The 24,587-nt window shown below is 40.7% G+C and overlaps 1 long non-coding RNA gene across 2 annotated transcripts; it reads right to left on the bottom strand.

The window, feature by feature from the left end:
- Window positions 1-15,189: 15,189 nt before the first annotated feature.
- Window positions 15,190-24,344, bottom strand: LOC111264974 (uncharacterized). Of its 2 annotated transcripts, XR_002683179.2 has the most exons (4): window positions 24,187-24,344; window positions 23,885-23,959; window positions 15,840-16,004; window positions 15,190-15,435 (listed from the first exon to the last, which is right to left on the bottom strand). It is a non-coding gene; the product is annotated as an uncharacterized LOC111264974 (long non-coding RNA). The 2 variants fall into 2 exon arrangements; XR_002683178.2 differs by lacking the exons at window positions 15,190-15,435; window positions 15,840-16,004 and adding an exon at window positions 23,021-23,270.
- Window positions 24,345-24,587: the final 243 nt, after the last annotated feature.

The following is a 24,587-nucleotide window of genomic DNA, read 5'->3' as shown; positions in this document are numbered from 1 at the left end:
GTCGATAACTCTCTCAACTTTCCAAGTTAAGTTAGTCATTTTATTATGCGCTCGACTTCAGAATCGTACTAACATCGTATTGCGGTACTTAACCGAAACATTGGAAAGACGGTCCACGAATTGAGTAAAATCGGATATTACCAAGTCTAAATTATTGAACTCCAACCCGATGGCTTTACAGGTCCGCGCCGACACGACGGGGGCAGTTCGTCCCCCCGCACTGAGCAGGATCTTTTATATCTATAGTGCTTGTATATGCATAGTCTAGCGATTCATCATATTCCTATTGTAGCTAAGCCAAGGTAATCCACTACGCTGTCTCTATCGATCTAACATTAATTAGCCGACTGGGTACCAGAAGATGTTGTTAAGAAATAACACTTACAATGGGTTGTTGTCAATTCAAAGTACAGAATGGCCCATATATACTGACGACTAGATCACTCACTTTGCAAGATCGTACGAGAAATTACTTGTTCCCGTATAATTGTTGCAGGAAGCTGGTATACACAGTGAGTAAAAGCCAATTCGTCTGTTCAGCTTGTCCCGATGCCCCTAACAATTCGCTTGTCAACTATATAAGGTTATATAATGTATGCCAATACACAGCATGACTTGATAAGTACATTAAATAATGAGGCCATTATTTTTCCTTATCTAGAGTTTGAATCAGCCATGTGTTGTTGTGCGGTATGTTTATTGGCTTTGAATTTAGCTTATTTCTCAATTGCCAAATTACAGGTAACGCAACAGGTTCTTAATAAGGTATAATTTACAAGCACAATGTCCTACAATTAGAAATGAATCAGACCGAATATAATAGGCGACAAGGTTGCATCTGACAGAGGCTGGCAAGGTTGAACGAAGCTTGCGAAAATTAGGGAAATTCAGAAGCGCTTTTACTTAAAAATGTAGTGTTACGCGAAAAAGATTACTACTATAATATAATGAAATTATAAATACCAGAACTAATAACAATTTTGCAAGCGTCCACTATGCTAGTACTTAGATAACTTTAATTCTGAATGCTATACATCCCTTTCAATTTCTGCACGTGATCTCAGTATCATATAATATTAATTGGCACAATTTAGAGCTGTATTCATATCCATCTTATGCCGTAACGTCACCCTGAATCTGTCCACTGCCGGAGGCCGTCATACGTTGAGAACCAGCCGAGTGTATGATTACACACCTGCTCCGGGGGGCCAGTGATAAGCCAGCGGGGAACGCGTCGCGGACGAATATACTTAAACGGACCAACCAACGAAAATTGCACTCTCAGATGTATGACTAACACGGAAGCCAGAAGTGGCCGTAGGGGAAAGCAGAAACTTGTCTAAATTTTTCGCCAAATCGAAACAGCAGCGGCGGTACCAGCCCCCAGGGCACGGGTACCAGGATCGCCCCGTCGCAGATCGAACTATTTTTGTTTCGCTAGGAACTCGCTTTTTAACAGATCCGCTCCTGTCTTCGGCTACGGATTTTGCAAAATGAGAAAAAGTTGGTCGAATTAACAATTCATTGGCATCGTCGTTTTGTGCCACGATTTACCCTTTCTGGTCGCATATTAAGATTTGAGAGGCTCAGCTAGAGAGATGCCTTATGAGGAATATATACTTCGAATGATTTGCCAGTTTCTACGTTCACTATGGCGTCCGTTTCATGGCGATAGCCGTCTTCGATCATGATTCACAGAGCAAAAACCTAATAATGGACAACAGTAGCTAGGATGGCAATATCCAGCGCGAAGTTTACAGACAATTTCTAATACTAGAACGAGATTTTTTCCCCGTGTAGGGATAAAGATAGTTACTGAAAGACACGTTCGTTCTTAGTTATCGTTCGCATTTTGTTGGCTCACTTGCTTCCGTTCTTCCGATGGGCTTCTAATTTCTTAAAGTACCTCCTAGTGGCCAGTAAATCAGTGTAATACATTTCTAGAACATCAACTCAGCTCATGAAACCGCTGTGCAGAGGTAGGATGCGTTCGCGTTTACTCGCGACATTGTACATCTTACTTAGACCTGTTTGTCGACAAATCTATTCACACATGTACCCTGCTTGAGATTTTCTCGAGTGGTACCTTTGTAGATATGCTCATACATATACACAACTGACCAAATCTTATTTTATATTAAACTTTCCGTTCGACAAACGAAACGAAAATGAGGACTCGACTATTCGATATTCATCTATTAAACGGCGTGTTTGTACAAAGTGACGCAAATACGTGTCTAGAATTCGCCCTTGTTATCTGTTCTGATACCTGAGTAGTTTAATTGAAGTATTTTTCTGTGTTGGAATGCACTCAAGCTAGGTAGTTTACGTGCGCTCGAACGCCCCTACTATTCCATCTTTAGTGATTCATCAGGCGCATGTTATCTTCAATTCGTTGTAGGTCCTGTTGTTGTTCCTGTTGCGTCAATCGATTACCGTCAGATAAGGACTTCTGCATCACGAGATGTATAATAGATCGCGGCATGCGTCTATGTAGAGATGAGCGCTATCGGACTATATTTATCCTACGACACGCCTTCGAATGAGCTTCCTTAAAGTATTACGGAATATATCGGATCGTGTAGCCCCGTCATCGATATTACGATATATTCGGCTTGAGCTTGTACTCAGCGTTTATGCCTCTGCGGTTACATCCAATCCAGTCGTTCGAACGGTTAGACAGTTCAAACGATATAGCTTATTTGCCTTAACGTTTGAACCTTGTCCTACGTGCATCTTTCTGGCTCGAAGGATAACAGATTCGCGCAGCCGCTTACAATATGTTCAGTGATACATCTGTTAGATAGTAAGTTGAATCGCAACATGCCTCGGGAAAACAAAGCAGACGGCGAGTTCTTCACATGAGCTTCTGGTATTATGTATCCTCACCCCTAGTTAACTCAGGGTAAATCATCACTCGTCTACACATGCGTCTAACAACTTCGATCCAAGAAATACTGAAAGCATAATTTATTAGCTCTGGCTGCCCTATATATTTAGCTTCGGCCTAGAATTCCTGTCACCGCCTGTGTTATGAGCCTATCCGATACTTAACACAATGTTTTATCATGCTGCAAGGCGATGAGTTTATGTAAATGAAGTCAACCGAAGACCGTGCGAAATTAAGATAAACGAATCCCAAAATGTTTATGGGTAAGAGTGACTCATAATGAACTAGTATCAGGAACTTTTTTTTACAATTTTAACAAAATAACGGTGGCGCTGAAGTGCACGATCAGCGAAGGCTTGCACTAAGTTAATTTAGGTTAGCTAAATGATAAAGCCGTGCTTTAAGAAATTTAAAACTACAGAGACCTGCATACGATGTATGGGACCTTATAACTGACAACAGATGTTAATCACTCAAACTCATTCACCTTTGCCAGAGCAAATATTGACCAAACGTATCGGACCCGTCTACTGGACCTATTTGTTTAACAGAAAAGCCTATCCCAATCGTGTTAACTTTGCGTTGCAGGGCCTTGCCTTCATGCTCTGTGTTCACGTCATACATACGACTCGCTCACAGTTATTATGTACACTCAACGACTCTAGTGTTTCGGTGATAGAGCAGAAATAGTGTTGATATTCCCGTCAACTAACGATCCAGTTTGAAATATTGAAAATATAACAGATAATAGTAGCAGGTTGCTAAACACTTGGCTTTAACTATTGGCTTGATCACTGCCACCGAACAGCTGTTAGATGCTATGGCATTAGGCATCTCATTAATCTGTGATGCAATACGATGCGCGGCCACCCCATACGTTCTCGAACTTCGACGCCCTCCGCCTCTGCCTTTACTCCGTAACCCAACCCTAAATCAATGTTCTGCTAAAATAATTCTCACACATAATGCATTAAGGAAATACGGACTCTGACGGTCTGGAGAAGAAAAGAGGACCCGGAGCCGATGGGTGCTGGGGTCAAAGGAGTAAGGTTCTGCTAGAAAAAGTGGCGTATAAATTAGCCCAGCTACTATCTTTCCTTCTTGGTCATAATCAACCGCGAGACATAGGTAGACGTATGCCGTTGTCTGAACCGTCCACACACATTAGCATGCCGGCTCATATATGCACTCTTGCCGCAAGTACGACCGCAGACGCATGACCTGACGAAGGAACACCTTGTCGAGCTATTATAAACTTTGCTATTTTTCACGGAAAACATTTAATGGCAGTCTATCTACGGACTATTCAGACGCTTTACGACTTCGAGCTTTTCGACACACATCGAAAGTCTATGCTTGTATCGTAGCATATAGACTCTGTTCGCGAATAGTATCTATAATTTTTTGTTAGCAGCTTTACTCGGGTGATAGAAAGCACATCCCTTCGAAGACCTGTGAAACGGCAAGCGAACAATATAGTACGCAATCATTTAGAAAGATGATTTCGATAGTAAATGTCCCAGTCGATGACCCTTCAAACGTGTTTAACACATGGCTACTCTGGCGAAAGCATGTATGTTGAAACTTGCATTTGATTCACAAAAGCATGCCTAATACAGACTAACGGTAGGTACAAAGTATCGTTCGTTATACAAACGAACAACTACTGTGAATTTTCGGTAGGGGTCTGCATTAACGTTGTAATCAGCGGTCAGGTACGTTCACAAGAAGTACTACGAGTCGAAACGGGAAAGAATGAGTGAATGATGATCTCTGAGTACGCGTTCCTTGAATGATGGACGTAACCAGAGCCTTACAGCTTTCACGAGATAGTATTATGCAGGGCACAGTTGCCATGTACGGAAGTGTGGATCTGTCTCTCATGAAACAATAACATAAGAATATGTATGCATTTTGATGGACACCTAAATATTTTGGAGGGCCTGCTAGGCACCTGCTTACATTGCAACAGCGTTGATCGTATACAATACTGATTAGGATTTGTGTAATTGGATCAACAGCGATTATAGAGAAATTCTAGCAATCACTTTTGACGTTAATGGTGATTCACTTCCGTCTGTTACTTTTTCTTTACTATTTAGAAATCTTCCTAGATTAGAAGAGGCTGCGGCTAAGCGTAAGCGTGTTAACCAGTGTGTACAGGAAATCTAAGCTCGATAACTTTAATATCAGCTAACTTACGTGAATGCTGTCAGCTGCGCAAGGTCTCATTTGCAATCTAGAAGAGGTCACGACGTATAGGTGCAAGACAATATTTCCATGACATGCGAGAGTGTCACGAATTAACCTGTTTATTTGGGTGAAGATATTTTTACTTCGTCTTCGATTCAATAGAAGTTAGCGTGGTACCCGAAGAACTGAAGATTGTCTGAAAAAACGTTACAATCGTCTTGTAGAATAACGCGTTTTGCAAAACTAGTGGATCAGCCAAGTGCAGACCCGTTGCAATAAGCTGCCTCTTTTCCGTGATGCATAAAAGCCTTCCTTCTTTCTGTAGTAAAGAGCACGCCCATAGCAACGTATGAATCCGTCTGAACAGGAAGGTGTCCGCAACTTAAAGGAATAGAAATTTTTATGTGTAATTTTCGTCGTCGCAAGCTAGGTTTGCGCGTCAAATTTTAACTCATTGCAAAATTCAACGTTTGAAACTTGTCTTAAGTTCGCGCCTAACATAGTCCGCTAATTAGCTTACGTCGAGTACAATTGCCCTTTCCTATTGTTTCTCGTACTATAATAACACTTTAGATTTTCAGGCAAGCACTAGTGACGCAAACACCCTAACGATATTGCGCCCAGATTCCGATGTTCGGTTCGTGAAATTACTTTTGTTAATATAGATTTCAAGTTTGTCGTTTGGTGTTTTTCCACAAATACGTTCTGTATTGAGGTTACACAATATTGTATTGAATAGTGGACACCAACAACCGGAAGATGAACACGTTACGCAACCCATAATTTCAAAATGCTAAATTTCCTAAATCTGCTCACAAGCAACATTCGAAAATAACTTTGGCAAAAAAATAGTCTTTCGTAGGAGGTTTTTTAACCGCGCACGGCCGCATCCGTATATTTCTAACGATCCCGGTAACTGCATGCGCTGGTGAAGCGGTTGTACAGTATACTGTAAGAAACGATCACCTCCGACCATGGAAAGTGCCGTCTCGCACCTGAAACGGAACTCTGAAACGGCCTAGTAAATAAAATAATTAGCTGGCTGAAATTCAACGTCAATATGTAAAAGGGACTGAGGTTTTTTAATTCGCATTTATTTATAGATCCGCTACAGAACTAATGGCTTATTTCTTCTAAAAAAAAAACCTGCGAAGATGACTACCGTGTAAACAAACTAGTATTAAGTTATAAGAATAGTCGATTTTATTGGCGTTAAAATAAGCTTAAACAAAATAAAAGGCAGCTAACGATTTTCTTCGTTTTAGATCGGGCCATATGATAGACATAGCTAGGAATTATCGCGTGCACTAATAGGTACACATTGGGAAAATAACTACACCCAATGAGCCAATTCGTGATTTGATTTTTGAGTTTTCAATTATAATTAGTGGCCACGCAGTTGTTAATGGCACAGGCAATGCAATACAGGTCTGGCAAGAGTGTAATTATTATTGCAGTTAAAGTGGTTAGAAAGAGAAATGCTTAAAAGTGAACTTGTTGACAATACTTGCCAGCGTTGAAATAAATCCGTACAATGGCGGAAAAGGACCCTTTACGTTTCCTTCTCCTGTGCCGCCTTCTCATTCACAAAGTTAGTTAATACTATATCGAAGTTAATACTGCGTCATTATACGCAGAACTGTGTTAAGATGGAGTGATCCTCAAAAGTATACATTAAATACCGCAAGGATCTCTTTGGAAGCCTGAAACCTAACTTCGTTAGCGAATTTTCAAAACCCTTGCAATATCTCTGTAGATTTACCTGTGATAGTTTATAATACTTGAATCGCATATCTAGATTTAAGTTATTATGCTTTTTTTGACGTAATTTCAACTTGATATAGCTGCATCTCGTCATGAATAACAAAGTTGGCAGAGGTCGGACCGATGATCATTATCAGTTACAGAATGTTTATAATAATTTCGTTTTGAGCATTGCTTACAAACCTTTGAATTGATCCAGGGCTGAAGGATGAAGGCGCCCATATTAAGGTCAATGGATTCTACTAATGTTCGAAGTTTGACCGCATTCTAGGCTAAAGCCTTCAAATATGTCCCAATTAAATATGTGTTTACATTTCTAACACATATGGAAATGATGACTTTTTTTAAGCTTAATGAGAAACGAATAAGAAACAATTTCAGTAACGTAACATAAATGTATGTAGATGGAGATCAGCTCACTGCAGTGTAAGATTGAACTCTATCAATAATGAACAGCTGTAATGTGTCGCTATGGGCCGCCGCCTGTGTATATCTTACAATTGTCGACATACATTTTGGCACAACTTCCAACTTGTTATTCATAGGTACGGACCAGAATCTTTTGAAGGATATCGCATACAGGTAATGAACTCAAGTAGAAACGGTCCGCCTTCATGTAAAACAGCCAGAGTAAAGTCTACAATTGTTTTCGTTAAATACTGCAAAAAATAATCAAAGTTCCTTTAAAAACATTATTACTTCATTGAGCTGATTCGCAATGATCACGAAATATAGGTCCGCGCGCCTTACTAACGTTTCGAATTTAAGGGGTATTTTTCTCTAATCAGAAATAGCGAATTTTCGTCCGTGCCCCTTTGCGGTGCGCAAACCGGCCACGTTGAAGGAAAAAACACTTATTCTTGGCTTTAACATGTTTTAAGATCGTAATTAATTGTAGAATCAAATGAACTCAGGCTGCTATACTACACGTGTAGCAAGAGAAGTAAAAATTAAAAAAAGAAGCTATAATCTATTAATTGAAGTAAATTTGGAGTCTTATTTGTAAATCGTTTTTATTTTGTCTGCTTGATGGAACTTTTAGAGCCACATAAGTTGCGCGCAAGACGAATAAGTTCGATGCCAGAGTCACTGTGAGAGCCTTATATATTTTATTGCACGACCGCCTTAGGTATGGTGATATAATTAGTGCTTAATGTAGGTTCCTCACTGGTGTGCCTTGATAATAGGAGAATACATGAGAAAGATGAAACGCTCTCCGCTTTTTTGTTTGAGGATTACTTACCTTTCTTGTAAATACATCATAAGCGAATATGTGGAATCATGAGGAGTAGAATCTATATCGAGACCAGCTTCAATTTTTATCGCTTTCAGTGTGCCCATCTAACCTCTAACAATATTAATACAATCACAATAAGAATCATAACTTGTTCTCTACTCAATATGTTCCGGGTGGCGTGTTTGCATGTCAACCTCACATATCATCTCCATCCTTCCTACTTTTTCCTTTTCCGGTTTCTTCTTAACCATTTTTCAAAGATCTCTGAGAATAATGCTCCTTTGTGAAGAGTCCATTCCCTGTCTACCTAAAACGTATGTATATACGTAATCTACGAACACTGATATATAGAATTCGTAATACTAGTTCCCACTAGCTGCTTGCAGACAAACCTAAACTAATATGTCGTAACACATCCAGTCAGCAATGATTCGTGAGAGAGTAACAGGACCTACATAGGCTGACTCACATCGAGTCATTCCCCTAAAAACTAACGCTTCGTCCCACCATTTTCCCTAACTTTGCCTACGCGTCCGCCTAAACCTCTATACCCGTTGCCCCTGTTAGCGTTGGACTTCTACCACGTGACGAAAAATGAGCATGCACACTGGAGGGGGGTGACGGGCACGACAAGAAGGCCGTACGATGAACTAGTGTGAGTGGTTGTGCGGCAAAAACCTGGGCAGGCCTGAAAACGAAAGCAGCCTAGTAATGTAGGCTGTGGAGTTATGTGGATTTAATGCCCAGAGGAAAGAAAAGGGCAAACTCCTTCCGAGCTAGTTTGTTTATACTCCGAAATGAATGGTGTCAGGGGTGGTAGAACTACTGAGTAGCGGTAGTAGTAAAAGAACTAAAACCACGTGAAGCAGCAAACGCTGTAATAGAAAACTGCTATCTTGGTGCTTTGCTGTTTCCCTTCGTCTGCTCGGTGGGGACCCAATGTGCGACCATTTCTTGTTCAAATGAACTCTTCTTATGAAGAACTCCGCTTGCTCTGGGAGTTCACCACAGCCATCGGATGTGGCCCGTAGGGTATGCGCTCCACCACATCAGCAGTCACACCCATGAATACCGAGTCTGCAAGTGCGAGGCCAGTACAAGAAAGCGAGAAACGAGTTCTACTTGAACACGATTGCGCGAGCGGTGGGGCTAAACGGACAATACGTACCTAGCGTTTGGGCTGTTAGCTTTCTTTATGGGAAGGCAACAGTTAGCTTTCCTTTGAACAGTAACAGCTGAGTGTTAGATTTAGGTAGTATTCTTCGGCAGGAGGTTGGCAGTCGTTAGTGCGCTTCTTTGATAAAAATGTTAGTTCTGTTTTCGGGTAGCCATTTCTAATGGACAAAGTTGCACTACGAGGCTAGGCCTAATGCAAATTATGTATTTATTATAGTGAGCATCGGTTGTTAGTAGCTTGCGATTTGTTTTTAGCATTATAGTGAATTGTAAAAATTGCAGGCTTCCTATTATTATTCTTTTACTAAACGCTAGATCGTTTTGACCAAAATCAACTTGGCGATTGGACTAGAATGTACTTAATATGAGCCCCCTATAAAGCTACATTAAATTCTTCATTTAGAAAATGGAGATTTCTAGCTATGTCAGTTAGTCGATAATGAGCGAACCAGTCGTAATAATGATTGTATATATGGCAGACCTTCAGAATACTAGCGAACAACATTTCTGGGAAGCTGAGTTTAGTTATGAGTAGTCATAAACTATAAAGAATGAAAAATCACCTGCACACAAACACTCACTACAAGTACCTCGGAACAATTTACCTGTACCTGTAAACGTACCTTGAGAAATAAAAAAAAAAACTTGAATACAAATTTAAAAAGTGTTTGCCTCTTATTGAGTTTTACTTGAAATTTATAATAAAATATATAATCATACACTTCTTTGCAACTATTGCTCTCAATGTAGTAAAAATAACCATTGAATCTGAATGCAGTTGAGAATTGACCATAGTCTGTAAGCTTCGTGTACACATAATTTTACGTACATTCTAGTTATGCTAGGTTCTATAGGGACTATATCGCTTAAAGTCGTTGTGTATGGAGGAGATGTTCAACATAAAGGAGACTATATCCCAGCCAACAAAAATTCTTGTCCGATTTGAGAAAAAAGTGGACATCACTTCAATCGAGCCAATGTACACTTCACTTTCAGCTATTGTTGTAAGCGTATACTTAAATGCAAAGCCCTAGCCTGACAATAACAGCCCACAACCCAGCGGAACCATCACAGCCTCGAAGAGTAGCAAGGACGGAAGCTCAGGGCGTTGTTTGGTTGCTTTTTTTTTCATTCTGGCTAGAAGAAAAGAAAGTTTCCTGCTCAAGTGAAACTCAAGGCTTTATGGCAATATATCTATCGTAGACGGGAGTGAGTAAAGCCGTTCTATTCTTCGCTTCATCGTAGACGAAACGCTGGCTAAGGTCGGGGCGGTGGGGATGGGGAGCGTAGTGAACGAAACGCACGGAGGGACCGTGCCGGCGTAAGCGGTAAGGGGTTGTGCGCCCGAATAGAGAGGAATATCCATCAAGGGGATTTGGCCGAAGAAACTGGAAGAACGGAACGAGAAGTAGTCTTGCTCGACGCCGGTCGACAACTTGATCCACTGACGACCGATCTGCACCCGTTCGACGGTGGGGCAGCGGGACTGCTGCCGGTGCCAGCCGAATGCCACGCCTGCGATCCGCCGCTACAGTGAGTAGCTACCACCGATAACCCCGAATGTGTGCAATCCATATATATATATATATATATATATATATATATATAAGTCCTTGCGCTCACTGGCACATCACAGCTACACCGCCGATCTCGTGTGTCTTGTCCAGGGCCACTGGGCCCCGTGTTATCCATCCGGTCCCATCTCGCCCCGTCTAGCATAGCTGGCTACCATCCCACGCTCATTCTATCCTTCTTTCCATAGACCCACTAGTTCCACTGTTGCGCCCCCCTATGTCTTGCCACCAACTGGTAGTTTCGGCAGGTCTACGCCCGTCTATCTGCAAATACGTCGTAGGCAACGTCAAACTAGGGAGGCCAACTCTGTACTCTCATGACCACTTTTTTGGTCATTGCTTTCTTCTAGCCTCTATCTTCGCTCTTCCAATTGCAAGCATTTCTCGTACCAAGTTTAGACGCATATCAAGTGTTTAGCTTAGTGTCAATGTGGTATAAACGAGTCGTTATCGTTCTCGTTGTTGTTGTGATGGTTGTTTTTAGAGCAGACGATACGCGAGCGCCGTCACAATATTCGGCGCATTTAGCGGCGTCGGTGTCTATGAAATTCGCTTATGTCGATATGTCGTTTGCTCATCAGAAATTCGATATGCGCATCTAGATGTAAAGCTCCGTACGTCGTGGAGGAGGGTCGGCATGATAGGTTCAAAATATATTCACTCTGAAATTGTCGGAAGGCTTTCTGTGTCTCTTAGTTCTCATTGTTGTGAGTGATTGAACCACATTGCAGGAAGTTGTTGCTTGACTTCGTCACACTTTGGCCCGACCATTTGTCATGGACAGAGTAGTTAGTATCGACAGCTAAACAACGTATCGGAGCTTGAGGGAGGCAACGTGATACTACTAGAGTCTTGCTTTTTCTTAAAAGAAAAAGCAAAAGAAACACTGATATACTTTTAATGCTGAAGCATGAAAGTATAGGCAACGAACCGATTGATTAGTATTGAAGTATATTTAGATACAGCAGTAAACGAAAACTACAAACGATAAGGTTTCTGGAAACACGCAGAACCCGTCGCAGCGAAAATTTGCTTGCCTCTTAGATAAGTCTCGCCCGTTACTTCGCAAACACAGCACATACAAAATGTTTTTCCCTTCCTGTAACGTATAAACTCTGCAGGAGGCATGGGATTGTTTTGATATGAAAAAGGAAGAGTCATATTCGCCATTTATTGAGGCCACGCTCTTGACTAGGAGAGAACAGGCAGCCTTGTCTCATTAAAGACTGTACGAGTTAACTCCAAATTGGAGATCGTGCCTTGTGGGAAAGGCTCGTAATCAATTACTTTCTGCCAATTGCACCACCAGCGCTACGGAAACGGGCGTGCCTTTTACACTGACACAATAAAATATTCCTGGAACTCATAATTCTACGGGTACCGGTGGCCCATAAGCTTCTGAAAGCAGTAACTCGTACCTTTGTCCTTGACATTTAGTAATCCTCGAGTAAACATGTCATCTTGAGACTATTATAGTGAAAAAATATGTCCGTAAGAAGCTTTTAAATTAAAAGCAACCATTTAAAAATGGCTATTACATATAAAACATTGAATAGACTATTCTACATTAACCCAGAAAGCCAATTGTACATGACTGCAGTAGATATGTAAAACGAGATCGAGTTTAGCAATGGCAGACGAGTAAGCGAAACCGTAATCAACTGTCATTCGTTCAGAAGTCATTCGTTATAAATGCAACTTCTCTTAATGAATCAAGACAGAGAGCTTATAAGTATCACATTAACTTACCCATACGTGCGAAATCCTCGATACATGCAACTTACAGATTTAAATGTGATAAACCGCGTCGCACGTTTCCTGTGTTGCTGCTTCGGCAGCATACAAACGATCCAAATACAAAAAAACGCACTCTAAGTGGAAGTTATACGTAACGATAATTGGCGGACATACGTATCGATCTTCGCACCAGACCAGAGCACTTGAGGCAAGGCTTTTCAACGGCCTAAAACGTTCGAGCATATCGTACGCACAAGTACATCCTAAGCATTTGTGTCGATAACGTGAGCCAATAGACCTGCACGTCTTGTTACCATGACATGTTATTTTACCAATATAACATGTGCCACTTTCTGATGCTTGTCGGTAAGAGTTTGTTAAAGCACGTTTACTTGGGCCTCACTTTAGGTCCTCAATATAGCGTTCCTAATACTTGATTTCGCCTTGCTAATTAAGTTGATGTAAAACTTTTATATAAAGCAGTCGTAAGATGGTGAAGACCCTTAGTAGATATCTTGGAAAACGGATGCCAATTTTTTATTATAAAATTATTATTGGTTATTAATGATTCTAACAAAACGTACACATATATTAAATTAGCATTAATATTGCTATGTAACGCATTATTATTTCCAAACACGTTTACGTCATGCTAACAATGCCTAGCTATGAATCTATCTTAAAATCTATTCGGATTAGGCCTATTCGTTCCAGATGCCTTTGACTATAATTTCGAGATAATGGGATAATATTATTATCAGGATATTATTTCTCGGTAGGAGAAGTTTAATTTTTGTTAAAATTTTATTTTTTAGAATTCGCTGCTTCGAATGTTAGCTTGAAAAACTATTTGTCGTTATAGAATGCTTTCAGTATTAACCTCCCCGATTTACGTTTTCTTTTTACTTAATCTGAGAAACTAATAAATAAATGAGTGAATTAAAACTACACAAGGTTTCTCAGTCCAGGCCAATATTCAAGACGTATGAACGTGACTGTACCGTTATTGAGAATTAGCCTTACGTTGTTACCTCGTCTGAATCCGCAGAAAAGTCGTATAATACATAACAGTAGATTCTATGTTCTAGTGAATCTGAACCTGACCCGCACTCTGTTCCAACAACAGCTATTATTATTATTATTATTATTATTATTATTATTATTATTATTATTATTATTATTATTATTATTATTACGAATGTATACGAGCAGACGCAGCAAGTGGCAGTGTGTTATACACAAATCGCAATTACTTTGAAGAAGATATGCATGTACATCCAACACGTATCCCTGCATACAAGTGTTAACGTTGATCATGACCAATCCCAGAAGCTCTGCTGTGTTTCTAATACCGGCTTTTCCTCGATTTCGTTAAACAATAATACCTAGAAGACCACGCAATGGCTACCGCAATCTACTACTAAAAATATCGGATATGATCTCAGGGCAGAGCTAAAGGGCAAATTAAATCAAAGAAAAGGCCATCTTCTTCCAAAGAAAATTTTTTTTGCTTAAAAATGCCCCGTCAGTTCAAACATTTAATAGTGAAGTGGTGAAACGAGGTAGCACCATGCATCGGAGGAAGGCAAACCCTCTTTGTCCCTTCGACCCTGTAGACTCACGAAAGAGATTAGATGAGAACAGATACGAAAGCCTGCTTTACGGAAGATGCCTATTAGATGAACGTTAACATGTCAGATGCTCGTGGCTAGCTCAGAAAGATGAGGCGGCCAAGGAAAACGCAAGTCAAGCATGAGGAGCACGGGGGCTGGAGGCTTCCCGATGAGTAGGTCCTGTGTGCATATGTGCACGTGTGTATCTGACCATGTGTAGGAGTGTGCGGGGGACAAGGCGGAGAGCAAGACAGGCGCATTTTCTTTAAGAGCTGAGCTATGGGGAAACAATAATGAGCTTTTGATCCATCCCAACGAGACAGCGAAAACGTTTTTGCGTTGAACATTCTAGCAGCCTCTAGTCCTTCTGTTCTTTGTACATGAACCGCTTCTTGTTCTTTAATGCGGCCACCACGCCACTGCCGGGTTTTCCCTAAGACCCGCTACTCGTAATGAGAACTGTGTCTAATACGTTTCTATAACACAGGCGAATGTGACTGGTTACCTAATACCATCGACCTGGTTGATGTATACCATGAAGATAGGCCGGGTAGTGGCGCGCACCACTGGCGTAGAATATAAGGCTAAGAAGCCAGACTCACACGATCCGCACTCGCCCATTTCCTTATGCGAGGCAAGCGAAAAGTATCAGACAAGTCGACAGCAGCCCGAGATGGTCCACTGACAGTTACAGGGCAAAAAAGGACCAAAGAAAACCTTCACTGGCCCCAAGGTTGCTAGTAGTAATGGTGGTCGCGTCTGCTGTCGTAGTGCCGTCCGTAACAGAAACGAGATGGGGTAACCGTTTATTTTTATGTCGTACGACGGCCTGTTATATGTGTCTTTTTCTGGCGATATCCTCATTCCTCGCGACACGGCTTCTTCGATACCAGGATACCTCCTTCAGGGCAATTTAACTAGACACAATCAGCTTGCCTTGTTATCACCGCTTAAAGCGATTTTATTTTCGCTTCGTTCTACACAAGCAATTTGTCTTTTTTCCTAAGAAGCGGATAACTACCAACATGTGCACAAACAAAGAACAATCTAGCAGAACGAACCGATATTTAATATACTATGGGAACCGTATTGAAACCTTGTTAATGAAGGGCTATGTGACAAAAGAGAAAAACTTGCCATATGCGGTCGTTTAGTATTACGAAGAGATCACTATCCTGATGGGACGAGAAAATGGAGGTGAACCGGGAAGAGTGAGCGGAAAAGCACGCAATGGATTGGTAGAATATCTTCCTGAAACACGACGAAGGAAGACGAATATAAAACGAAGATAGAGCTAAGGTAGAGGAAAAAAATTGTCAGGCAAGCTTTGAATCCTCGCCTCGGCCAAACCTACGATTCTCACTCTGTTTTTCTCTGTTACTGGCGATCTGCTATGATTTAACTGATTGTATCTAAGCGGAACTCGGATTCCTTGACGGACTTCGTACAAGCACATTGTCGACGGAGTGACAAATCAGATGGTCGTAAGGTGATAAAGTGGCCCTATATATCCAATTAATTTTTCCGTTTGTAATGTAACGAGAACAATTGCTACTATGTTTAGCGAATTTGTCACCCATTTTCAGCCATTTCGAAATGGTTTAATTTTCTAATAGTTCGATAGGTTTGAAGAGGGCAACTTCAATGCTACTTACTTTTGCCTGGCGTTAGTTCAGTCACATATGTCTCGCAAAGCAACGCGTATTTTATCACGATTGATGGTCAACTTGCAGGTAACTATAAGTAAAGCCTTGGGCATGTATTGCTTTATCTGTTCAAACTAAACCTTAAAATCTATTCGAATCTCAGTACTGGTTCGCCTGTAATATGCAAAGTACAATATATGGTTAGCGTATTTTCATATCATCGTCAATAGATCTAATATTCCTTGAATATTTCAATATCTTACGTTTTATGTTTAAGGAACTATAGAAACTTCTTTCTGCGGAGCTTGTCTACAGCGTCTATTCATTAGCGTCAATTGTAATGCTTTCAGTTGTAACTCAGTGATAACTTCTGGTGGTATGCTCTGCGGCAATATTTCTATAGTTGGTAACTAAATAAGTGTATAATTATAACGAGTGCATTTGATCGTCAAATAACATTTAGACCCGTTCTAACATTTTCTCATGAACTAAAACGACAAGTTACCCCAGTGATAATTGGACAGTGAAAATGAATATATGCCCGGTACGCACCTCAACAACAGACTCCAACTGAGAGCCTAAATTATTTAGCCATCTAGTGATAATAGGCGGCTTTTAGCAGCATGTCAATAATGTCGCTTGAGATGATGAGAAAACAAGGGACCAAGAAGAGAGCGGCTTTAATCGTAGTTATCTTCGTCAGGGCAGAGTACAGCTTCACGATGATCGTGGCCAAAACGTAAGGCGAATAGAAGGTACTCAAACAAACCCCGCAGACTTACAGATAAATGTGTGTTAACAAAAGCATAGCTCACACGTCGTAATTTAATGAATGGAGGAAACTTTCTCTTCTCGGAGGGCTTTTTGACATTGCCAAGAAGTCCGCGCCGCAAATTCGTAATCTCTTCTATACATATATACACGCGTTATATACATATATACCTATCTTTGGGGTGCGAGCTCAGCACAAAACTTCGTGACCCAAATACAAGCATAATCATGGTTTTGTGGGTCAAAACGGGGGCTTTCCAATGGTGGCAGCTCTTGCGTCGCACCACACAAGGAAGTAAAATAGAGAAGCAATAACCAAAACGATTACCTAACAACACAATATGCGTTTCTGGTTAAATAACGAAACTTGAAATTAGCCCACCCGTTTGTGAAAGGCAGTTATTACAACGATTGAGTCGCTACCCGTAACCTGGGTCTTTGATTATTTTGGTTTACTTGTGAAACCAATTAATTTTAAGCTAATTCAATATAGAAATCTAGTTGCTGAAAAATGCGCTAATACATTATGTAACTTAATGCACAAACGTTAAATAGCCTTGACTGCTTGAACGAGCCAGTTATAAAGCGATGCTGTCTCTTCATTCTTTGGGCTCTGTTGTTCAGCTACTTGTTTCTCGATTCCCACTTTTTTGCTTTGCTTAGAAGCAGGATGTCGTGACGTGTTCAACGGCAAGGCTAAATGGCCCAATGACGTGATGAAGCTTCCCCCTTTATTCCAATCGAGGGTAAATGAGTGAACTTACGCCTAAAATAGACAACTAACTGTAGAATTTCTAAACCTTCTATCGAAGTTTCTCTCCTGCCCAACTCTGTCGGATCGCCACGAGCGCCATTATGGCCACGACGTCGTGTATGGGGACAACTGCAGCTGCTATCGAATGAAGTGATCGCTGGCGCTGGTTTGCCTGTCTGTACTGGGACGCCGGTGGTTCCTCTCGTACTGCTTCTGCTCGCACTGCTCGAGTACTACTACCCCACCCTTTTTGCACACGAGATTCGCTTCCTCTTCTTCGTTAAACAATTGAGTGGAGTTGTTAGCAATTCATTAAAGAGCGAGTAAAACGAATGAAGTAGGGGGACCTTAGCGAAATCAATGTCGCACAATATGATTCTTTCCTTTTTATCTGTGCTTTTTTACGTTGTACTTCGGAGTTCGTTGCAATATTGGGATTGCCTGTAATCTATTTTTATCAAATATCAGCTATGACTGACGGAGAGTCGACGATTGTTCCATGTTGATTATCTACACGGATACGTATTAGATAAAGACACAGGGTCAGTAGCTAAAATGAATTAGTCAATTTACCCAACTTCAACTTTAATTAGAAGTGTACTGATTGAACCAGAGGTGAAACGAGGCACCGAATCCTATACTGAGAGAAGGTTAAAATGCCCTGCTTGACTTCTATAGTAAACCGCTTGAAGTTCGATATCTGCTTTTCGAAGATACGTCTGGAAAGGGAGTTATTTTTTTACGTGTAACACTCAACTTGTTGGCTTAGTCACGAAGTAAGATTTGTCTCAGCGAATGTTTAAGATATCTACGGGCGCGTATATCGGATAACTTGTCTACCTGCTGTCACCAATTCAGAAGCGAATCTTGTTGAAAATGCCGATGCTGATAGACTAAATAATTGGTTTATTATATATTATATTATTAAATAAAGTGTTGCTTTTATTCGTCAAGTGGATATTTTAAATAACTACTGGTGTTTCTAAATCTAAAAATACCATCCTTCGCATTGATATATACGATATTTCACTGGTACTTAGGTATTTTGCTTTAAAGCTGTTAGCATAACTACGTATTATTTACCATGTGAGGCAAGCAAGCGTGGTTAGCAGTATAAATAACAGTTCTAACTAATTACCGAATCACTCTCTTCTCGATACACTTGGGTCATTTGTAACAAAGAAACTTATGATCCAAGTCAAGTACGCCTTTTTGGCAGAAATCGAAAATGAAGACTTTTTATTTTTGACTCAACCCCTGTTCTGCCGATGCGGACTTTTACGTATGAAAGATTATGTACTATAAAATGTTCTACGATTCTTCGGGCCATCTTTGTACATTGAAAACGATATCCTTCAGTGTTATATTGTGCGGCCACATAACAGAGGACCGTGAGTTGATTTGGGATAGAGCAGAGACTTTAAATGTCGGAGGCGGATCGGCTTCCCTTAAGGCCTACAAGTAGCACTATCGGCCCGTCGTTGCTGCTCAGGTGGATGCTTCAAACCTAGATATGCATTTACCTAACTTTTAAACCTAAGACCCTAATATTATAACGCTAATCTGAAATGCGCAAGGATTCGAGTTGAACAGCGGAGAATAAATGGAGTTGTAAGTTCCACGCAGAAGTTCGTATAACGAGCGAGTAGTAGTGCACTGGTTGCGTACCTTTTCATGCTATCCAGAGAAAATCGAAATGGACGTTAGCTTCAATACGAAACGCTTTTTTAAGATCTTTTTTCTGAAGCATCGAAGGAAAAGAGAGCTAAAATTATCTATCAATTTTATTTCAAGAGTACTCTGAAGCTTAACTACGCATTACGTTCAAGCACAGAGTTTTCTACGGCTACAAACAGAATTGCACCGCGCCCGCGAACAGAAGGTCTGAGCATGAACCTGAAATTCGGACCGCTTCAATGGCACATTGAAACTCCATGCCCATACACTCCTGGCCCCCTATTACTGCAAATCGCTCTATGTCTCAGCATATTAGCGGCCTTACGCGAAAATAGAGCAGCGTTTTTGTTTGAGGTGATTCGCACTTGATCGAGATCGCTTTCTTTATCGTCTTCGCCTCGTTTTCGTTTCCCTATGGTCCATTCTCTCATTTCTTGCCTTCGTCCGTGCCATTACACTGTTGTGCCCCTACGACTAGTAAAAGTACTGCTACTAGGCTTGCCGAATGGTGTGCAGGTCCGCCTGCTCCTCTCTCCCTTGGTCTACTCTTGCCCTGTCTTTCAATTTAAAATTGCCCGCGGGTCTCTACTGAGAACCATCAACGTCACTGTCTCTTGCCACCATCTGTCGTGGACTTATCCCCCTTGAGAGCTCTCTACTACAACGTAGTAGCAGCAGCTGACTGGTCCCGCAGGCGCTACGAGTTGTAAAGCTATAACTGTTTTCCGTGTCCTCATCACCAGTAGAAAAATCATAACCAGCTGGGAACAACTGCAGCAGTGGCAACAGCAGCAACAGTGTAAATTTATATAAATTGTTGCAGGTTCAAAGGCCGTAATGACCTTTTTTGGTTCATTCTTTACAGAGTATGGCCGAAATAGATAAATATTGATTCGCCGAAGTCAAACGGTTTTTCAACAATCCCGTCAATAAATAGATTGAGATGTTGGCGTCTTTTTTCTGACCATGTAATCGGGACGCAACAACGGATGGATATATTTATATAAATCGTACATAATCGACCTTTTTTTTTCTGAACTTTGTAGTTCAAGACGTAGTTCAAAATCGACTACACGTTGCGGGATCATCATATTAAATTTGAAGTATGTTTAGTATTTGAATTGATGAAACATCTTGTTGCTGCACCGTTAGATTATACTGGCGATCAGGCGGAAGAACAATGTTAATGGTATGGGTTAATTACTTTCAAGAGTACTCATATGCTAAAGTTCCACGAATTAAATGCTGAATTTTTACCAATGCTTCTGGATATTTTCGATTAAAAATTTCCTCATTTGTTCCTCGAAGTTTAAGGCCTCATAATGCCTAAAACACGAAAATATCTGACAAGAATTTTCGTGTACATCTTCTAGAATTGCTGGACTATTTTTATTGTAATGGGAATAATTGTAATTATTTTCGACTTACGTAACTTGTTCGTGACTTGTCAAGGAGTACGTCAATCCTTGACACAATAGTTACAAACGATGATGGGGGTGATCTTTCTCTACATAGTTAGTTGTAAGTAAGCCTGGTGTCAACTGTTTCGTGCGGAAGTTACTCAAATTAAGTTAGAAAATACTCAAAAAGGTTCGTTAGAATCTAATATATCTGAAGTTATTATCCATATTACTAACATAGTCCTGTCGTCTTAGTAAAAGTTTGTGGCGTTGCTATAAAAGCTAGAGGGCGCAGAATCTTACGAATCGATCAAATTAGGCGTGTTACATAATTTTGGTCTTTCAGTATTTAAAAAGAGAGTTAGGTTAAGTAAAGTTTCTCAAGTGAAATCCTTAATCATTAAAAGTGAGAGATTTTGTATGTCCTGATTTGTTCAGTTTTCTTAATCCCTCCACCTGCTCCCATTTCAGCGAATGCTCTACACTGGTAGATTCAAATACCTTAAAGGTTCGTGCTAGCGTACGACCTGGGGACGAATCGCCTTCCGCTAAAGCTTGCAGATACTATTCTCGGCGTGCTTGTACGAACTCATTTAAAAAAAATAGCCCTGAATAGTATTAATTTTCTACATTCTTTTTTATAATGAAAAACCTTTGAGTACGTAACGTGAACTCAAAGAATGGGCTTCACTGTGGTTTTACGGCAAAACTCATCTGACAACGAGCTGGTCAATTACATACTAATAAAGCCCGTTATAAAGTTTTAATGTTAGAATATGGTGAAAATTATTAGGCCATTGCTGATGTAGGTATTTCAAACCTAAGTATGCGTCTTCCGAATTTTTATACCTAATAGCCTGATATCGTATATTTTGAGTATGGCAAAAGACATGTAGCATTGATCTGAAACGTACAAATATCGAGTTGAATGGCAGTAAATAAGCATGGTTGTGAAGCAGCAGCTTGTATAGCTAGATGGTAATGCACTCGTTACCTGCATTTTCCGTGCTATTCAGAGAAGATATAAATAATCGCCTTTTCTAGCACGGAAGGCCCTCTTTTTCGCCAAATATTTCGACTTCTCCAGCCAGACAGCTTTCATACACACCTGTGGCTAGCTACTTCCGGCAATTGAAAATGCTATTTCTATGTCGCTTTTATGAGGAAGACTGGTCATTAATAAATAAGGCGAAATCGTTTCAATATGATTAAGTAGAACCAGTTGTCTTGTTCGGCCTCTTTTCACAAGGTCATAAACTATGCCGAGTAAGCTTATACGAAAAGCTTATGCGCTCCTTAAGCAATCCTTGTCGCACCGATCATCGGGCGGAGTCGCTTTCTCGTTATTGAAAATCGTCACATTGCATCAGCCTGTACGATTAAGTTTTACAATACATTAAAGAGAAAAAAGCAAATTGCGATGAGCTAAATACGAGTCCAGGGCATAATTCACGACAATAATAGGTATATTAACACGCACCCAATCCAAATAATATGCTTCTCTACCCTATAGTCGACCGTGATTGCGTGTATGTTCGGAATCACCGTCGCCGCCGTCGTCGTCGTCGTCGTGCTTCGTTGTCAAATGAACTTCACTAGGATTGTCGCGCCTGCGCATCAAGCAGCTAGGGCAGGCGAGCTTTTAGTTTGGTTCCAATACAGAATCCATCTTTTTAGCGTGAGGAGGATATCTATGTGTCGTGATATCTCACTCACTTACTATCAACCCGGTTGAGACAAGCCAGCCAGTCATGGCCCGCTTTCTCGTAGCCATCTCTTTGCCTAGATACCGCCGTCGGGCAGTCACCCGCTTCGTCCCTAACAGGGTCCAGGCCCGATACTCTGCCCCCTACCGACAAGCATAGTCTGTGTCAACGGGATTGTCCACTCGTGATAGGGAATGGTAAATGGAGGATAGAGGTCTGATAGAGTGATAGCCAGCCTTCACTGTTGCCTGCAGCTGCTGCCCGCCACTCAAGACGTGACCGGAAACGCAACGCAGTCCTTTACCCTGCACTTCCGCCAAGAACTTCGCAAGCAACGCCGCTTTGATCGACAGAGCTTACGGCCGACAAGGGTCGGGTACACAGGAACCCATAGCCTCTGCTGACGCTATCGGCACCGCCAACGACGCTCCGTCCTGCCTCAGTCTCATCCATAGGTCTCGTCTTTACCAATCAAACTTTACTGAAATTCCAGCTCCGCTCTTGCCAGATTCGGTGCTCAACAGATGCCTCAGTCGAAGAATTTACAGGAATGTACGGTAGAGCTGTCAAACTGTATGTGGTATTATAGTTGTGAGAAGTTACGTTCTTTCTGTCAAATTATGTTTGAGAAAAGGACAAAGAGGTAACGTGATCTGGAATTACCTTCATTATGTGACGTTTAGCCTCCTCTAAGACACCATTTAGGTTTTTTTTATTCTAGTACAATCAAATAGTTCGTACGTTAACATTCGTTTGGGCAGGTAAAAAAAAGCAGATGAAGCAGCGGACTTTTGCTAAAACGCACTTATATCCGTGTCTATATATTATATCGATATATCACGCAAACTTTATGTTCTACAACGTAGAGAGGAAGCTGTTGGAATTGTTTATTATTATTTATATCTTAAGATAGAATTAATGTTTGCTCTAGAGTATGTTTTGAGTTGACCTTTTACAAGCTTGAGAAGAAATAGGTATCAATATTTTTCAAATAACTTCTGTCAAAAATGGTTGAGACTAATCAGACAAGTAAACAGTATCAAATGAATTGGACTTTTACGTAAAACAGCTGGGTCGAGTTATATGCATATCGCAGACATCAGTCCTTATGCCTTTTTACAATTCGATTTCACTGAAAAATCAAGAATAGAATAAATAGAGAATTTTATTGCATTTAGAATAAATATTTAATTATGTATAGAACACAGTGTCGTCTAAATGACCCGCTAAATTTATGAGAAAACGTCCCTTTGTCCGCCATAGAAGATTTGCTCGTTAAGTAAATTCAACAAGCACGTTAGGCTATCGTATGCGTTAACAGCAGAAATAGTTAGCTACGGTAGATAGGCGTAGTAACAGGCGTTATGAATGTCCTGGTTCTTTCTGGGTTTTGCAGTGAGTGTTAGCTACGAAACATCAAATGGATAGACTGCTCTGATATGGGATATTTAAAGTTTTTGCTATTACGCTTACCTGAGTTGATAGGCGGTAGGCTTATCAGCGTACTCGCGTATGGTTAAAGGGCACATAGTCATTGAATAGAGCTTCTATACGGTCAGGTATTCATAGTGTGTAGCTATATGTCACTGATAACCTGGACACGTTCGACTGAACATAAGGTCCCCACTTTGTGATTTTGAATGTTAGAGGACTACTGATATAAGGCAACATCGTCTTAATTACGCTAAAGGACGTAGGGTATATGCACAGATATAAATATCATTGCCGCACTTATTGGACAATTACCATTATCGCTTCCATAGCAGTCTCATTGTCGAGTAATCGCTCCTTGAACGTTAACGTTGTGTTTCTACCCTCCTCCTAGGATAATACGAGAATCGTTATTGTTTCTGAGTAAGATCTTTTAAAATATTCGAATACCACAGATAGACACTTGAGATACGTTAGTCGCTCGCGGCTTACATTTTGTGAACAGTCCACATAATAAGCTCAACTGTTTTAATATGCTTGTTTAATATTTGTACAAATTCTAGACCTATCACGTAATTTACGCGGATACGACCCAGCCAATAAGCACAGATACAAACCGTGGTCGCTGATATGAGTGCGTCTATGGCGACTTCTTCCAAGTAAAAAATCAGCTGAACGATTATTGGTGGTTAGCTGGATCTACTCGAACAGAAAATAATGACTTTAGATGACCAGCGAAAAAAACCAGTGATTTCAATACACCTAGCTGATTGCCCTGTAATAGTATCCCGAAAACTAAAAATGAAAAAGCATAGATTTATACAGCATCGTCAGCATAGGTACAGTACGATATCTCCACCATTTACCCAATATTTCTTAACTAACTATATATATTAGTTAAATACTATATATATATATATATATATATATATATATATATGAGAGGCTTCGAGCTAAAGGTTGAGCAGCTAGGCCTCTAGAGTATAAGGTCTGGTGGCGATGGCGGCGTGGCTAGCCA

This window comes from Varroa jacobsoni, unplaced genomic scaffold (assembly GCF_002532875.2).
Source record: "Varroa jacobsoni isolate VJ856 unplaced genomic scaffold, vjacob_1.0 scaffold_919, whole genome shotgun sequence".
Lineage (NCBI taxonomy): Eukaryota > Metazoa > Arthropoda > Arachnida > Mesostigmata > Varroidae > Varroa > Varroa jacobsoni.
This window is presented reverse-complemented; position numbering and strand designations above follow the sequence as displayed.